The sequence below is a fragment of the Tupaia chinensis genome, unplaced genomic scaffold (genome assembly GCF_000334495.1).
Source record: "Tupaia chinensis unplaced genomic scaffold, TupChi_1.0 Scaffold000097_1, whole genome shotgun sequence".
NCBI classification, from domain to species: Eukaryota; Metazoa; Chordata; class Mammalia; order Scandentia; family Tupaiidae; genus Tupaia; species Tupaia belangeri.
In genome coordinates, this window is record NW_006159559.1 from 5,822,472 (window position 1) to 5,839,277 (window position 16,806).

Below are 16,806 nucleotides of genomic sequence, written 5' to 3' on the forward strand. Positions count from 1 at the left end.
GGACCCGGTGGCTTAAAACTCACGCCGGGCGCGTGTGCGTGCGTGCCCAAGATCCCGAGAGGAGAATGGAGGAGAAGGGATTGCGGCGTGACCATCCCCCCTGGGGGGTGATTTCTCGCTTTCTGTCTCTCTGTCTCTCTCTGTCTGTCTGGCGAGCGCACGCGCCCTACAGTGAAAAATCTCTCAAAAAAAAAAAAAAAGAAGCCCTATGCTGACTTCCCTGTGCAAAAAGAGAAGGGGAAACACTTACGATGGGATACCAACCTAGTGGGGCGTGTGCACCTTGACTGACTGAATTTAAGTCCTGATTTGACTAGTGATTAGTAAATTTGAATTGGTAGGATCCAATGTTTTTGAGAACTGATTAGAAGCTGATAAGCTAAAGTTATTTATAGAAAATCATTTATATTTCTACACATAAGGCAGTGTGTTCATGATTGCAGAGATGCACACCAAATGTGAAGACGCTGAAGGAAGGAGACATTGTACCAAAGAAGTGGGAGCAAAGGGACTCGGGTACTGTAGGATGATTTTAACTGTGCCTTAGTGAAATTTATAGAATTTTGATAAGTAGAAATAATATGGGATAATTTTGGATGGCAAAAAAAGGTTAATCAAAGTCTAAGAAATAAGTAGAATCGAGAAATATTCAAAGAAAAAAATGTTGGTCCACTTTGGCTGGAACTTAAGGTCTTATAAACTCCATATATGTTCTGCAAAGCCTTGTGCTTTGGGGAAAAGTTTTGTAGACATCTATAGTAAAAATATATTCTAAGCTGAATGATGACTGGAAATTTATGCCCATTACTTAGAAACTCTTGTTTGTCTTCCTTTTCTTTAATGCAAATGTAATAGACAAGCTTGCCAATAAATGATGCCTCTAGTAGGGGATACTTTTCTCTCTTGTTCTATATTCAGCCTTAGCCAATGAGAAGGGATCTTCAATAAATATTTTATCCTTTTATCAGATGCTAGGAGAACATACTACCTACTCCTTTTCCTTAGATGGAGGTATGGTTAAACCAAGAAAGGTAGTTCAGTGGTAAGAAGTGGGGTCGAGGCATTTATATTCTAAAATACCTCCAAGGATGATTTCCCTTTTAAAAAATATATTTATTTTATTATTTTTTAAAAATTTTCTATAGGGCACATGTGCTTAAGAGAGAGAGAGAGAGGTATGGGGAGAAAGTGAGAAAGCAAGCTGCCAGGTCTGGGGCTTAAACCATGCTCAAGCATATGGGAGACCAGTGCTTTAATCACCACACCACCTGCTTGCCCTCAAATATGCAACTTTTACCTGCTTTTCTTTCCCTTTCATTTTCTTTGCCTCCCAATCCTTCATAATAATTTAGAACAAACAATATCTACTACACATTTGATGTTAATATATATTTATAGAATAAATAACTGAATTGACAGACACACCAATCTATTCCTTAAACTTTAGCATACAATGGAATCACCTAGAAGCTTGTTAAAATACAAATTGCTGGGCTCCACCTAAAGAGCTTCTGATTCAGTAGCTATGAATTGTTTAAAGAACCTAAACTGCATGGTACTTTTCAATGTTTTGCCTATAGTTTTCCTGAAAGATGTTTCCCTATGTTTTATTACCTAAGCTATAAGAGCAACTTAAATTATAGTCATTGAAGAGTGTTGCTGGAAGACATGGCATTTTTATAAAAAATTACAGGACTCAGAGACTATTGAGTAAAATGAGCATCATCATTTTCTATTAATTGTTTGATGGTTTAAAAATCAGTAATTCATAAAATATCTATTATTTTACCCCAAACTGGCCTCCTTTAATATCACAACAAAGCAAAAATCAGGCTACTCCTTATGGAGTGACTGAGAATTGGATAAATAGGATCATGTGTCTATTATCTAGAGGAGAATACATACTGACCTAGAACTGCCCTATTGTCTTTTTACCCCTACAAGAGAAAATAAGAACTGAACACTATTTTTCACATTCTGCTAAGTACACATGAAAGATGAGGTTAGAGTACCTTACTTTCTAGGTACTCTAAAAAGACAAGAATTGCTTAATTAAAATCTTCCATAGAAATGTGTGGTTTTAAGCTTTTAAACACTAATATTGAATACTTATTTGGGGTCATAGTGTCTTTTGGAAAGATTATTATTATTACTTTTTAAATTCACTATAAGGCACGTGAACTTGCCAGAGACAAAGAGGGAAAGAAAGTGAGAAAGTACTCCCCAGGGAAGATGGCCATGCCACAATACTTTCTCCTCCATTCTCCTCCCAGGATTTTGGGCACACATATACATGCATCCAGCATGTTTTTTAAGCCATGCCACCTGGCTGACACAGAAAAATTATTCTTAAATTTTCTTAATCTGTAGTTCCAATTCTATTAGTTATCTTTAGAGTCATATTTGGTTTGATAGCTATAAATAAAAAAGGTGTTTATAATGGTAGATATTCTGTTTATTGTGTGGAGACTCACTACTCAGAAATTTAAATGGTTAAATATCCTTGTTCCTGCAAGCTACCCAAAAACCATAATTACAGTTATACCTATCTGAATATATATTAGGGAATTACAATAAATGATATTTGAGCTACCAAGGCCTGGAATTTTCTCACAGAGTCAGACTGCATACAAAATTCCCAATAATATGTCTGGCATAGCTCTGAACTACATGGCCACTCAAATTTATACATAAGTCTGAACTTTTGATATAGTCTTACAGTGGACAGAAATGTTGCTCATAAGGACAGAAAATCATCTTTTAGTCTGAAGAAATGTTCCCTGATATGGCCTTTTTATTTTAAAAAATTCTAATTTATCCAAAGACTGATATTTACTAAGGTTTGACCTAACTTTTCTCAGACCTGAATTTAATCTTCAGATTTATTTTCCTTGCTGTATTTTATGATTTGAAAAGCTATACATTCCATATGTAATTAGGTTTTATTTTGAATGTTGATTGCTCCTGTTGCCACAGTGTTCTATGAGTATATGTAATTTTGTACATTAGAGAATTTTCCATTTGTCTGCTAATGGACACTTTAGCCAAGATGAAGGCAAACATAGATATCAAAGGCCTTCATAGCAATAGGGAAAATAGAAACTTGATTAAAATCACTTTTAGGAAAGGAAAACTAACTTTTTCTCATAATTTGGTAGAACTTTGGAACTTTGTTTCTAAGTGATGGAGGCTAGCAGAAATCAGAAGAGGTCAAAAGACAGAACAGATACAAAATTCAAGACTGAGAGTGGAGAGTATCAAAATAGAGTGTTGAGACAGAGAAGGAAAATTTTGGCAAGTGAGTAGCAGGAGTGACGGCAAAAAATGGTTTAAGTTTGAAAAGCAAGAGTGTAGGGTGAGAGGGATAGCCAGGGAAGTAAGGGTACCTACCACGTGATTATGCCAGGAGGCAGGGGTGGAAGAAGTGAAGTTGGCAGTGGTAAAATTGATGGACTATGCAGAAGATAGCTAGGCTTGAACAGGAATATCAGCTAAGGCTATTGCTGTAAACTAATGGAGATGGAGAGGAGTGGGATGAAGTAAAACAGACAACCCATTTTGCCTATTCTAATGAGTCTTAATTAACTCCTTTGGCTAAAAACTTCCCATGACAGAACACAGCAGCCTCCAGAGCAACTTGAAGAAACTACTGGGACACACAGTTAACTAAATACATAGCTTTAGTTTTCTTTAGCCAGCTGTTTTCCATCATGTAGGTCAAGGTGTGAATCTAAATTCGCCAATAAGGAAATAAGCAAAAAAAGCTATGAGCTGTATATCCTATTTCTGTTACTAGTAGCCATACTGTAAAAGATTATTAATTTTTTAGGAGGTCCAATTAATAAATTTTGAATTCTTAGGGCCAACAGGAGAAGGAATTGTGGCATGGCCATCCCCTCCAGGGTTGATTTCTCACTTTCTCTCTTTCTCTCTCTCTCTCTCTCTCTCTCACTCTCAAATTCCTCAGGCAAGCTACTAGGCAAAAAATAAAATAATAAAATAAAACAATACAAACCTAGCAAATGTCTTGTAAGTCATTTTAACCTGGTAACCTCAGAAATGAATAAATATTGAATTAATGGCTTTCACTCCTGGCAGTATATTAGAATTATATAGGAAATTTCTCATTTAAATTATGATTAGTCTGGGGTAGAGCATGAATATCAGAATTTCTTAGAAGCTTACAGGTGATTCTAAGTATTGAGAACTACTACATGTGGAAGAGACTCAATGAGGAAAATACAACTCTAAGTAGCATAATATTAAAATATGTTTTAAGATGTAGCTAGGATTTCCCAAGACCTCATGTAGCCTTTGCTTTTACTTCATGGTGTGAAAAGAAGGCATAATGGTGATTCTGGCCTATCTCAGTAAGGACTCACCTCCTGAGGTCATTATGGCTCTTTCTTTCAAGAAAAAGAAACATGAAAGTCTGTTGATTAATTAAGCTTATTTATGAATATGTCTGATAAGCTTAAATTACATTGTTAGTATTGATGGGTCCTGCTATTTCTTTATTCATTTATTTTAAGTTGTATAGACCAACTTATTATTTCAGTCTCTGACTATGTATTCAATGATTTGATGTGGCAGAAACTGGGGAAAACATCTGTATTTCAAATAGAGATCTAAAGCAGTAGGCTGGATTAACTACAGCAATTGGTAAGAAGCATAGACATGTTTTTAGACCCAAGAAAAATAGATACTGAAAGAATGCTTTCTCAAAAGTAATTCTTCTATGGGAAAATAGTGATAAACACAAACTTTTGCAGACTCTAGAAAGTCATTTTGATAAACAAACAGTGTTTAAAAAAAATTCAGAAACCATTGGTTACAAGGCAACATATGAGTGTCTAAGTATTGTCAAAAACTCAACTAACTCAGGAGTTATGTGTGCATCTTAAGTGGTTGATAAACATTAATAATGGCCTATAAGTTTAAATAGGAAAAAAATCCTGATAAATATTAGATAAGAATAAATTTCAAGTCTTGTAAAACACTATAGACATATGAGTGGAATCAAAATGTTCAAACTTGTCAAGGTATAAAACCCTCTTTCAAAAAAAAAAGGCTGTCAGGGAAACCAGCAGTTAGCGTAATGGCTATGTCGTTGGACTCCCACGTAGTCGACTGCGGTTCGTGTCCCGGACCCGGTGGCTTAAAACTCACGCCGGGCACGTGTGCGTGCATGCCCAAGATCCTGAGAGGAGAATGGAGAAGGGATTGCGGCGTGACCATCCCCCCTGGGGGGTGATTTCTCGCTTTCTGTCTCTATGTCTCTCTCTGTCTGTCTGGCGAGCGCACGTGCCCTACAGTGAAAATCTCTCAAAAAAAAAAAAAAAAAAGGCTGTCAGGAAAACACAATGAGAAAAAGTCTTTCTTGATTGAAAACCAAGCTCTGGACCCACATCTGCTTACCCATAGCTCCTTTGGGTCTTAGTCCACTGACCTGAAACTAGACTTTTAACCCCATCTCTCACTCTCATAGATTGAATTATTATCTACGAAGGTCTTTAGATCAATAAGGTAAAGTTCCACAAAATTCCTTAAAACCCTAGAGAGAAAATAATTTACGTTTAATCTGGAATTCTTGCTATCAGAGATATTAAAATATTAATAATTAATGATTTATAATACAATTATTTGGCAACTAGATTGGAGTACAGCTAGTCCCCACTCAGAATAGTTTGGTTTAGGATTTTACAGTTTTACCATGGTGTGAAAGCAATACACACTCAGTAGAAATTATACTTCAAGTACCCATACAGCTATTCTTTCACTTTCAGTATAGTATTTAATAAACTTCATGAGATTAAACACCTTATAATAAGGTGTTTACTAAACACTTTAATTAACATTTTATTTTAAAATAGGTTGCTATGTTAGATGATTTTCTTCAACCATAGGATAATGCAAGTGTTCTTGAGCACATTTAAGGCAGGCTAAGCTAAGCTATGGTGTTCTGTAGGCTAGATAAATTAAATGCATTTTTGACTTACAATAATCTTTAACTTACAAGGGGTTTATTAAGAGGTAAATGGAGGAGCATCTGTAGTATTTATTTGTTGTTGTTTTTAGTTTTTTGCCATTATGCACATATGCTCACTGGAGAAAGAGAGAGAGGATAAGTGAAAAATCACTTCCAGAGGGGGTAGCCACACCACAATCCCTTCTCTTCTACTATCCACTCGGGTTTTGGGCATGCACACACATGCATCCAGTGTGATTCTCAAGGGTCTGGGACTCAAACCATAGTCAAACATGTGAGAATCCAGCACTTTATATGCCATGGCACCTACTGGCCCCCACATCTGTACTATTTAAAAGGGAAAAAACTGAACAACAGACATTGCCATCTAATTTAAAGTATCTTGGTAAAAAAAAAAAACCACCCTGAAATTTGAATGAACTCAGCATAAAATTACTTCTGCAGAAAACATAGGAGGACATGGACATCTTTGGGGGAGAAAGGACATTATTCTGCCTATCGCAAAAAGAAAACTGGATTTTCGGGAACCAGCAGTTAGCGTAATGGCTATGTTGCTGGACTCCCACGTAGTCGACCGCGGTTCACGTCCCGAACCCGGTGGCTTAAAACTCATGCCAGGCGCGTGTGCATGCGTGCCCAAGATCCTGAGAGGAGAATGGAGGAGAAGGGATTGCGGCATGACCATCCCCTCTCGGGGGGTGATTTCTCGCTTTCTGTCTCTATGTCTCTCTCTGTCTGGCAAGCGCACGCGCCCTATAGCAAAAACCTCTCCAAAAAAAAAAAGAAAAAGAAAACTGGATTTTTTTCAGAATGAGTTAAACCCTCATCTGTCTTTAAGTCTTCTAGATGTCTTCAGATGCTCAAGTCTCCTTCTCTGCAAATTAATGAGACTTCTCCCTTTCCCTTTATGGTTCATAAACTGTGATGTCCTTCATGCTGTGCTCTTTGATTTACTATAGGATATAGTACTTTTTCTCTTCCACGAAACAGGAATTCATTCAGAATCACACCTAATGCATATGCTATTCCTTGTAGTCAATTTAAATATTGTAATTTTAAAATTTCGTTTCTGTCTTTTGTTTATCTATACACACAACTGCTGCATCAGAGACTCTGCCAGAGGCAAGTACAGTATATTTTACTCTCTTCAGATGATTTATACACAGCAACACAAAGATAAAGGGCTTTATTGATGCTTTTATCACTTAACAAGCACATGGCAAAGCAAGTATATATTTTATAGACAGAAAACACAGATAAGTGCTTATTTTAAGTCAAGCTATCAAAACACATCAAAATAGGTAGGTTGAAGAAAATACCTTCATAAAACAAGTCACCAAAAATTTCCATCAAATCCATTTTGCCATGTTTAAAATATAGTTTTCTACACATTTTTTTTTCAGGCACTCATTTAGTACTTAAAAGTTAGGCTCCCAGTAATGATCTCCTTAGGTCTTCTTCATAGGAGAATTACATCTAGATGCCCCAGTATCTCAGAGCTGAAAGGAAACTTATAAATCTAGTTTCCCTATTTAATAAATGAGGAAACTGAGGCTCAGTAAGGTTAAAAAAAAGAAAAGCAGAGAATCATATTTATTTTATGGTTAAAACATAGGCTTTGTTTGCATGTGAACATTATTCAGAACTAGGACCAAAAGGGAAGATTCTCACATTGTCACCCTTGCAAAGGACAACACTCTTGCTCACAGCTTAACCTTGAGAATGGATAATAAACACAAACCAGTGGAGCAAGAGGCCTAAGGAAAGAAGGGCGTTACTCACACTAATGGAGTGCACCAACAGTAATGGGAGAAAACACAGTCCCTTGAGAAATGATAGTTCAGCATGGTTACCCCAGTTTAAAAATTAGTTAAACATTGTAAGTCACAGCGTGCTTGATTTTTAATAAATAGGCAAGTTAATAATCTTCCTTCTGAGGATTTTATCTCTGATGCTGCAACAAATTTAAATCAGTACAATATGTAATTATATATTTTCATCAGAGTATAAAGACATGCAGTAGAAAACAGCTAACCTCCTCCCATAGCTTTTACCCTGCCCTCACCTCTTCTCTCTTCTCTTCTCACACTGGTGAATCTGTGCAGACATGCTGGGCGGTGTTTTCAGTCATGCTTCACTTATGCCATGCACCTTCAGTCTCTGAAATCTCTATTCTTCCTCTCTCCTGCCTCAGATCTCTACAGCTGAAGACAATGAGAAAATGAGAAAAATTGTAAGAGCTCACTAAAGAAATACAACACTATCATATGTGGTGATGAAAGTTTAATTCAGTTTGAATTAAAACAGGAGCCTCCAAGCAAAAGTTTAACATGGAAATCATTCCCAGGACATCTCCCTCCCATAACCATCATCACAGGAAAAGGCTTCGGAAAGATTTTGACTTCCTTGAGTATCTCTGTATTTCCTGGGTTCTTCTCACAAACAAAGGCTTTAGAAAGTCTCAAAGAGCTGACAGAGAGCATGCTTACAGCATGGCTTGCAGTGATGTTTAGTCGATAAATGCTTCCTGCTGTTGCAACATTTTAGGAACTGTGGCGGGTGCTGAGATAAATGTTGAAGACACAAATCTGGAGCTTTGATTCTAGTGACAATTGACTAACACTTAACCTTCTGACAGAAAGATTTGGTCTGGATTTAAGGTTCAAAGAAACTTTATCACCTGTTCTAGATTCAAGATTGAAACAGACATCATCACCAGGTGTGAACCAGAGTTGGCACATGGTCATACATTTATTTAATTAGAATCGTTTCCAGGGCCAGCTGTGGTGGCACAGCTGAAGCACATGTTCTGTGATGCTGGACCTGTATTGGAGGGTCCTGGGCCCACATTTGGAGGTCTCCCTATACACATCATGTGTGCGCATACATAACCACGATCTGGGCTGGCTGGGTTTAGAATCGTATCATGAAGAACCCTCCCTTTTGAGAGTCTCTCTCTGTGCATGTGTGTGTGTGTGTGTGTGTGTGTGTGTGTGTCTTTCTCCTATTAAATAAGTAAACTTTAAATAATGTCTTCTTAACCAGTTTCCTGACTCCTCTGTAGAAGAGTTGGAGGTGTCTTGATCATCATCATCATCTTGATCATCATCATCATCTTGATCATCATATTCTGCACCTCAGGCAAGATCATAAATATAGTAAGTATTCAATAATTTTTTAATTATTTTATTAATGATAGGAAGTGCATGCTCATGTATGTGTAAGACAGAATTACCCTTGACAGGATCTCAGCACACTATGATCTCCTTTCCCCACCCCTCCAGCTGATTGGGATCCTGGGCACAGGCATGCACTCCCAGTGTTATTTCAGGACGACTGGGGGATCTAAACCTCCAGTCAGTTGTATGGTTTATAGCACTGCAATTCATGATAAATTTTATTTCATCCAGGAACATCCAGGAGCTTGTCAAGATAATAAAGCCAAAAAGGATTGGCAAAGAAAAATAAAGGTGTGTCAAAGAAACAATGCTGGAAAGGACATATAGATGATCTGTTCATCTTTAGAACTTTAGAGCAAATCAGGTGGTGGACTAGCCAAGGTGAGAAATAGAATCAACCTGGGGAATCATCATATCCTATCCATGGTGCTTCAGAGAACCAAATTCCAAGTGGAAATTTGAGTTCAAAGTCAGAAAGCTTTCATGAAGAAGCAGTGAAGGAAATCAAGAGTGAGTTATGGACCCTAGAGGCAGGATCTTCTCTCTACCCAGTTTCATAAGGTATAATTGACAAATAAAATTCATATATATGTGTGGTATACAATGTTATGTTTTGATATATGTATCCATTATGAAATTATTAAATCAATTTAATTAAAATATCCATCACAGACTTATTCTTCTGGCGAACTTAAAATCTACTCTCCTGGGGGCCAGCAAGTAGCATAATGATTAAGGTGCTGACTCACACATAACTGACCATGGTTTGAGTCCTGAATCTGGTGACTTGAAACTCATACTGGAAACGTGTGTGCACATCCTCAAAATCCCAAGAGAAGAATGGAGGAGAAAGACTTGCAGCAAGGCCATCCCCCTGGGATCTCTCTCTGTCTCTCCAGTGAGTGCTTGTGCCCCATAGCAAAAATATCTACAACAATAATAATAATAATAAAATCTATTGTCCTGTAAATTTGTAAGTATACAATACATTATCAATAAAGTCACCAAGCTTTACAATAGTTTTTCAGAAATTATTTTATCTAACTGAAGTTTTGTTCTCTTTGACCAACATCTATCCAATTCCTTACCCCACTATTTTTTGCAACTATAATTCTATTCTCTGCTTCTATGAGTTTAACTATTTCAGATTTCAAATATGAGATTATGTAGTACTTGTCTTTCTGCGCCTGATTTATTTCACATAGTACAATGTCCCCCAAGTTCACCCATATTGTCACAAACAAAAAAGTTTCCTCTTTTTAAAAAAGGATAGTGTTTAATTATTAGTGTGTGTGTGTGTGTGTGTGTGTGTATGTGTGTGTATGTGTTTAGTGCATTCATTCTTTGATGAACACTTAGGTTGATTTCATATATAGGCTATAGTGAATAAACATCAGAGTGCAGATATCTCTTCAGCATACTGTTATCAATTTCTTTGGATATATACCCATAAATGTGATTGCTGGATCATATGGTTGTTTTATTTTAACACATTTAAAGAACTTTCTTATTGTTTTTCATGATTTCCATAATTTACCTTACCACCAGTAATATGCATGGTTCCCTTTCCTCTATGTTGTCATCTACAATTATCTTTATTCTTGTTAATAGCCATTCCAAAAGGTGTGAAATGATTATCTCGATATGATTTTTATTTGCATTTCCCTGATGATTGATGATGTTGAGCATTTTTAATATACCTGCTCACTAAATATTTGTATGACTTTTTAAAAGTTTACTTATTTCATATGAGAGAGAAGCCCCATTAACCAAATCTCACCCCAGGATCCACCTCTCCCCAACTCCAGCCTTCTCAGCCAGCCAGGATCATGGACACAGGTTCAGCATGTGCAAGTCGCTGGGAAAGAGAACCTGCACTCTTCTATGTGAATTCAGATTCACTTGACCAGTGTATTACTGCTGCACTACTGAAACAGAAATGGCTCTACATGTCTTTTGAAATATGTCTTTTTAGCCTCTTTGCCCATTGTTCAATCCAGTTGTTTCCTTTCTATTAAGTTGTTTGGGTTCCTTATATATTATGGCCAATCCCTTATCAGATTTATGTTTAAAAATATTTTCTCCTCTTCTGCAGGTTGCCTCATCACTTTCTTGATTATTTCCTTTACCAAGTAGAAGCTTTTGGTTTGATGTCATCCTGTTTGATTATTTTTGGTTTTGTAGCCTGTTTTGTTTTTGTTTGTTTGTTTGTTTGTTTTTGGGAGAGTTTTTTTGCTATAGGGCACGTGCGCTCACCAGAAAGACAGAGAGAGACAGAGAGACAGAAAGTGAGGAATCACCCCCAAGTGGGGATGGCCACACTGCAATCCCTTCTCCTTCAGTCTCCTCTTGGGATCTTGGGCATGCACTCACACATGCCTGGCTTGAGTTTAAGCCACCAGGTCCGGGAATCAAACCACGGTCGACTACATGGGAGTCCAGCAACATAGCCATTGCACTAATTGCTGGTCCCTGTAGCCTGAGTTTTTTGAGGTCACATCTAAAAATCATTGCCTAGACCTGTGTTAGAAAGGCTTTTCCCTATATTTTCTTCAAGTAGTTTTATAGTTTCAGGTCCTACATATAAGTTTTCATTCATTTTTAAGTTGATTTTTGTATATGGTATGAGATAAAGGTCATTTACATTCTTCTGCATGGTATGTGAATATCTGGTTTTCCCAATATCCTTTACTGAAGAGAATGTCCTTTCCTCACTGTGTGTTCTTGGTACTTTCATCAAAGATCAATTGACCATAGACGCATGGATTTATTTCTAGGCTCTTTATTCTGTTCTGTTTGTCTGTATGTCTGTTTTTAATACCAGTAGTATATTTATACCATGCTTTTTTTAACTGTCATGGTTTTGCAGTATTTTTTAAAGTTAGGTTGTATTATACTTTTGCTCAGGATTTTTTTGGTCATTCAGTGTGTTCTTTGTGGTTCCACACAAATTTTATAATTGTCTTTCTATTTCTGTGAAAAATATCATTGGAATTTTGTTAGAGATTGTATAAAATCTATAAATTCCTTTGAGTCAGTTTAAACATTTTAACAATATTAATTCTTTCATCCATGAACATGGGATCTCTTTCCATTATTTGTACTTTTTTCAATTAATTTTATGAATGCCTTATAGTTTTCAGTGTAGATCTTTCACCTCCTTGGTTATATTTATCTCTAGGTCTTTCTTTGTAAGGTTTAGTAAATGGAATTTTAAAAATATCTTTCTCTGATACTCATTGTTATATGCATAGAGAACTGATGCACATAGAACTGATTTGCTATGTTAAAGAATTATTTTATTTATTGATTTTTATTTTTATCTTTTTATTTTTATCTATTTTTATTTGACCAGAGAGGTTCAGAGTGAAAGAGAGAGAAAGAGAGGAAAGTGAGAAAGCAAGCCACCAGGTCCAGGCCTCGAACTGCATTTGACCATGTGGGAGTCCTGTGACCTTAACCACCATGCCACCTGCTGGACCCTGCATGTTTATTTTTGTACCTGCAATTTAATGAATTTGTTTACTAGCTCTAGCAGCTTTTTTGTGGTATTTTTGGGGTTTTCTATGATATTTACAAGATCATGTCATCTTCAAACAGAGACAGTTTAAAAGAAAAATAAAAAAAAAAACAGAGACAGTTTTATTTCTTCCTTTCCAATTTACATGTTTTTTATTTTTCTTGCCTAATTGCTCTGACTAGAACTTCTAGTACAATTTTTTTTTCTTTTAACTTTCTATGGGAATGTGCATTCACTGGCAAAACAGAGACAGAGAGAGACAGAGGGAAAGAGAGAAAACATTCCCAGGGTTGCCATATCACAATCCCTTCTCCAGCCTAATTTTCAAGCCACTGTATACAAGAAACCAATTGTGCAGTTGGCCCTATAAGATCAGACACCTTAAGCACTGTGCCACCAGCTGGCTCTGATTTCTAGTACGATATTGAATAAAAGTCAGAATAGGCATTCTTGTTTTGTTCCTGAATCATACTCGAGTTTGATGTTAACTGTACTATTGTCACATTTGATATTGCATGCATTGTATGTCAAGCAAGTCAAACTATTACTATACACATTATCCTCAACAGATAACTTTCTATTCTTGAGTCTGTTAATTTTTTTTGCCTGAGCCTTCCCTTCTTATCATGGTCCATTCCTTCCTATGCAGTCTCTGGTATCTATACTTGCTATTTCTGCTATTATATCTCCTAATCTTTCAGATCCTGCCATGAAGTGCAGACATTTCATATATATTGAGCAGGCACATATATACAAGCCAGTCTTTCATAGTCTGTTTTGCTTCACTTAATATTAAATCTTCTATATTCATCCATTTTGTATCAAATTACAGAATCTCCTTGATTTTTTTTATTGCTAAGTAGTACTCCATATTAATATGTGCCGCATTTTTTTCAATCCTGTAATTCATTCTTGGGCATTCAGATTGATTCATGTCTTAGCAATTGTGAATAATGCTGTGATAAACATGGATGTGCAAGTGTCGTTCCAAGTGCTTTCCTATCTTTGGGTAAATATCCAAACATCACAATATATAGCAAAGCTGTGATAACCAAAACAGCTTGGTACTGCCACAAAAATAGGCAAGTAGACAAATGGAACAGAATAGAGAATGTAGACATAAACCCCAATACATACAGACAACTGATCTTTGACAAAGGACACAAGAAAATCCAGTGGGTAAAAGAAAGTTTCTTCAGCAAATGATGCTAGAACTAGATATCTATGTACAGAAAAATGAAACTACACCCTATCTCCCACCATTAATAAAAATCATCTGGAAATATCCAACCCTGGTTACACTCAACTACCCTTCTACTTTGCATTCACATTCAAAGAGTTGTCTGGGCTCACTTTAAATTTGTCATCACAGACCTCAAGGGTGCTTTCTGTACTGCCTAGCAATCATACAGTATTTCTCTAATCAGTTTTTTTTTTCACTCTCCCAGACAATTATTCACAACTTTTCTCTCCTTAAACCACTAATTCCCGTCTTCCTCACTCCAACGGCTTTGCTTCTTAGCTCAGTGGGAAAACTGAAGCCCAAATCCAACCATTATAAAATTAACCAATTTTTCATACACAGCAACTATCCTTGCTTTTTATCTAGCCAATTCCTCCTCTTGTACATGGGATCTTTCTCCCTTTCATCTACTCAAGTTGAAAGATTCTTAATTATGATAAAGCTCCAAGGAGTCTAAGACCCCTGAGAAAATATGCAAAATATTCATGTACTCATATTTGTTTCTGAGGAGCTACATAGTTCTCATTAAAAAAACTCAAAAGGAACCAAAAAATTGAGCCTCACTCTTCTAAGAGCTAATAATAGCCATCATTTATTGAGCCTTTATTACATGCCTACTACTAGCATACATGAGCTAAATTAATCTCAACATAATTGTATGACAAAAGCATTATTGAGATACCTATATCACAGATTGGCAAACTGATGTGCCAGTGCTGAAAGGGTTTATATAATCTGTTTGGGTTTTTTGGACTAAGATTTGTGCCTAGATAGATGCTTATGAGCATCATACTAATATTACCTCTATTTCATCTCTGTGCTCTGACTACTGATGGAGAGAGAATATGGAATTATTTGTTCCTTCTCACGTTCTTTTTGCAAAATACACAAAAATATGTACGAATTCTCCCAAGAAAAGTGCTATTTTACAATCAAGGTGGTTCTAATAAAACACAAAGCTGGAGGAGGTGAATGTTTTACTCATAAGTAATTTAAATGATACATTACTTTCATTTATTGAGCATCATTTTTTAATGAACTATTATGAGATATTATGCAAATTAAAAGTTATCAGCTCTGTAAATAACAGAAAGTACTTAAAATATTTAATAAGTGATTTATAACTGCTCAAGTGCTTGAATAGGTAATTTAGCCTGTTCCTCTAACTCTGTATGTTTGGACAATGAAAAATCTAAAATACCAAAATATGAATTGTTATGATACATCCTCACTTGTTTTACATTGACTATTATTCCATCTTCAGTTTTTTATGCCTGTCATAACACATGCTCTAGATCAAGGGAATAATACTCAGAACATCCAGCTGCTATGCCTTGAAGGTCATTTGCCTTGGTATTCAATGAAGAAACATCAAATATTTTTTGGAGAGTAGAATTGTCAAGATGTAGCCAGCTTTCCTTTGTTCCAAATTACCTGGCCTTCATTTCTTCATTTGTAAAAGTCATAAAAAATATAACAACTCTTTAGAATAAATAGAATCATTTTCTTGAGGTTCTGCACTGTCAGAATATACAAAATCTTAGGATTCCCCTTTTGCCATGTGCTAGGTATATTCCTGACTATGAGATAGAGAGAAATTTACCTAGGAAATCCAAAGTAGGAAGAAAGTTCAATTCTGTTTTTTCTCTTTTTCTGTAGACAGGTTTACAAAGAGCTTTCAAAAATTTGTAGAAAAGTGCATATTGTTAAAAACAAAACAAAACAAAAATTATGCATGGATTTCTAATTATTTTTTTACTCCAAAACAAACTCATAATTTAAACCATTTTTTCCATAAGGTTCTTGAAGTTCCCTCATATATAGCCAGAAAATATGTGGCTAGGCTTCCATGTACATGGGTACTCTTCATCCTCTAGTCACCACTTAAACCAATGCTTTGAAAGTAGGGGCCAAATCTGTGCCACATTTTCCCAGGCTTCCCAGTAAAATCCTCTTAACCCTCAAAGTTTATGTTCCAGGCATACTGAGCATAACACCCTCATAACCCTCAAAGTTTATGCTCCACTTTGCCTGTCTGCAAGATCACCCTCATTGAAGCCAGACATGCTGTTGCCTCTGCCAGGAACACCCTTGCCCTCTTACCTTTCTCTGTTACATGATCAGTTTTTCATCCTTCAAATCTCAGCTCAGAGATTCTTATCATGAGCACTTCCTCACCAACTCTGGGAGAGACAGCATTCTGTGGCTCCTGTGGTGCTCTGTTTACCCTTCATTTATCAACATACATTAGACTCTTGTTATGACCTATCATGTTTTCCTTGCTAGACTTGACCAATCTTGGGACACAGACCTGTACCTGCCTTGTTAAAAGTTGCATCTTCAGGCCATCTGGTGGTGTGGTAGTTAAGGTGGCTGGATTCCACATGACCAACTATGAGTTCCAAGTCCTAGACTGGCAACTTCAGAAACATGCCAGGCATGTGTGTGTGCATGCCCAAAATCCCCCAAAGAGGGAGGAATAGAGAAGAGATTTCAGTATGACTGTCTCTCACGGTAGGTGCTTTCCCTCTTTCTCAATCTCTCTCTCTTTTTCTTCCTTCTGTCTTTGTCTCTCTCCAGTGAGTACATGTACTATCTGGCAAATTAAACATATGTATATAGATGTTGCATCTCTCTTATCATATCCAAGAGCCTAATATAAAGGTGGTAAATAAAAACTATTTATTGAAGGAGTAAATGATAGTCCCCATTTTTTTTTTTTTGGAGAGGTGTTTTTTGTTTGTTTGTTTGTTTGTTTGTTTTTCCGCTATAGGACACATGCGCTTGCCAGACAGAGAGAGACATAGAGACAGAAAGCGAGAAATCACCCCCCACGGGGGATGGTCATGCCGCAATCCCTTCTCCTCCATTCTCT

At 36.5% G+C, this 16,806-nt stretch overlaps 1 long non-coding RNA gene across 1 annotated transcript in view; it reads right to left on the reverse strand.

Annotated features, from left to right (window-relative positions):
- Positions 1–16,806, reverse strand: part of LOC102484251 (uncharacterized) — a 163,591-nt gene that overhangs the window by 124,525 nt on the left and 22,260 nt on the right. The window contains exon 2 of the long non-coding RNA XR_333812.1: positions 8,055–8,193. This is a non-coding gene — a long non-coding RNA (uncharacterized LOC102484251). The remainder of the gene's footprint in view (positions 1–8,054; positions 8,194–16,806) is intronic.